Source organism: Arachis ipaensis, chromosome B01 (genome assembly GCF_000816755.2).
Source record: "Arachis ipaensis cultivar K30076 chromosome B01, Araip1.1, whole genome shotgun sequence".
NCBI lineage: Eukaryota > Viridiplantae > Streptophyta > Magnoliopsida > Fabales > Fabaceae > Arachis > Arachis ipaensis.
Window position 1 is genome coordinate 127739168 of NC_029785.2, and position 2806 is coordinate 127741973.

Genomic DNA, 2806 nt, shown 5'->3' on the forward strand with positions numbered 1-2806 from the left:
ATAATATATAAATAAAATAAAATTATTAATAAATTAAATATATTATAAATAAAATTTTAAATATAATAATAAAAGAATATTTTTTTTTTGAAAGAGAAGCTCAACACAACAAGTGGAGCATGTATGATAACAGCATAGGAATCAAAAACTAAAAACAAACAAGCAAACAAAGTTAAATATCCCTTTTGTCATCTCCGGCATTGCCATCAACAACAGAAAGGGTCTGCACCTATCCACTCCTTGTAATTCAGAAAGGACATGTTGATAATCTCCTCAACTCCTTTTCCTTTGTTTTGAAAGATCCTCCGGTTTCGTTCCAACCATATGTTCCAAATAATCGCACAAAAGCACACCATCCATCTCTTGCACTCCTCTTTTCTATTTGAGATCTCAGTCCAACTTTGGAAGTGCTCCTTTACCGCACCCGAACAAGTCCATTGCACACCAACATATGATAACCATGCACACCACACCTGCCATGAAAAGCTACAACCAAGAAACAAGTGATGGCCACATTCAACACTACTGTTACATAAAACACATAAATTATCTTGGTGAATGACCCCAAACCGACTAAGTCTCTCCTTCGTATTGACCTTGCCAATAAGTACAAACCAGACAAACAACTCCACTCTAGGCGCGACAAGACCTTTCCAGATAGTCCTAGTAAAGCTGTAACTTAATATATCCTCCGGAACCGTTTCCACCTGCAGCACCTGCACAAATGAGTTTGTAGAGAAAATTCCTTGTTTATCATATTTCCAGACAATTCTATCCTCTCTTTCAGATTCAAGTTTCACCAGCCTCAGAGTATGGTGAAGCTAGTTCACTAGATCCATCTCTCATTGGAATAGTTCTCTCCTCCACTGGAAATTTTATTCCCACACTAACCCATCCCAAAACCCACAATCCCCTATCACCGATCTTATTTGGTTTGAAACTAAGAAAAGCCTTGGAAAACGCTCTTTCAAGGAACCTCCATGAATCCAGACATCCTCCCAAAACCGAGTTCGTCTCCCATCACCCACCTCCATAGACAAACCAGTAATCATCTTCTGCTTGATTTCTTGATTCTTGAACTGTATCTGACAAATATCCTTCCATGGACCCCCTCGAATAGGCAATTTCTGTGATGACAAGAGCTCATTTGGATTCAGGTTGTTACAGAAACAGACCACCTTTTTCCACAATGGACACTCCTCTTTAGAAAATCGCCACCACCACTTAAACAGAAGAGCAGTGTTTCGTATCAAAGCATCCCCAACTCCCAAACCTCCCAACTTTTTCGGTGCTTGAACCACTTTCCACTTAACCAAAGCCATACCATTCCTCCCATCCTCTTAACTCCATAGAAATCTCCTTTGCAAGAAAATCAGTTTCTCTGCTACAGTCTTTGGCATCTTATACAAACTCAAATAATAAATCGGGAGGCTATTCAACGCAGATTTGATAAGTACCAGCTTACCAGCCTTATTGAGTAACTTGGCCTTCCAGATGTTGAGCTTCTCCTCCACTTTGTCTATTACTGGCTTCCACGTATTAACCATCCTTGGGTTTGCTCCTAGCGAGATGCCTAGATATTTATCTGGAAGAGTGGCTTTCATACAGCCCAACACGCTGCACATACGTTGTACCCACCGCTCATCACAATTGATAGGAATCAGGCTAGATTTATCAAAGTTGATACTTAAACCTGACATCAACTCAAAGCACCGAAGCAGCCTTCTATAATTCTTGATCGTTTCTTCCTCCGGAGGGCAGAATAAAATAGTATCATCTGCAAACTGGAGATGCGACAGCTCAATATGATCTCTCCCCACCACCAACGGTGATATGCGACCGTTTCTAACAGCCTCTCCAATCATCCGATGTAGGACATCAACAACAAGTACAAACAAAAATGGGGACAGAGGATCCCCTTGTCGCAGGCCCCTTTCCATCTTAAAAGGCTTGGACGGCGAACCATTTATCAATACTGACATAGAGCACGTGCTGACACACTCCATAATCCACCCCCTCCATTTTCGACCAAAGCCCATCTTCTGCAATACAAGGTCTACAAAACTCCACCTGACTCTGTCATAGGCTTTCCGGAAGTCTAGTTTTATTATTGCCACTTCCTTCCTTCTCTGTTTGATCCAGTGAACCGTTTCACATGCGATAAGAGCCCCATCATGAATCTTCCGACCCTTGACAAACGCACTATGCGTCTCGCCTACTAATCCTGGCATAACATCTCTCATTCTCCTAACCAGCACCTTTGATATTACCTTATATACACACCCCACCATGCTAATCGGACGCAAATCTTTGATTTCCTTAGCACCAGTAAACTTAGGGGCCAGCGCCACCCATGTGACATTAGCATCAGGCGGCAACCTGGAAGATTGGAAAAAGCCCAGTACCGCAGCCATGAAATCCGAACCGATATCACTCCAACATTTCTTTATGAAGTTCATGTTGCAGCCGTCACTTCCTGGGGCCTTGGATGAATCACAATCCCACACTGCCTCTTTCACCTCCTCAAGTGTCGGTAGCATCTCTAAAGCAAGAGCATCCTCCTCACTAATCCTTACCACCAGTCCATCTCTGAAACCCACCATAGGAGACCTCTCTTGATGATATAAGCCCTTATAAAACTCCCTGATGGCAATCTTAATCCTCGTTTGATTCCTTATCAACCTTCCATTAATAACCAGAGTGTCAATCCTATTATTTCTCCTTCTCGCAGAAGCCAAATTGTGGAAATATCTCGTGTTTTTATCCATGTTCTTCACATGCCTCGACCTCGACATCTGCTTCCAAT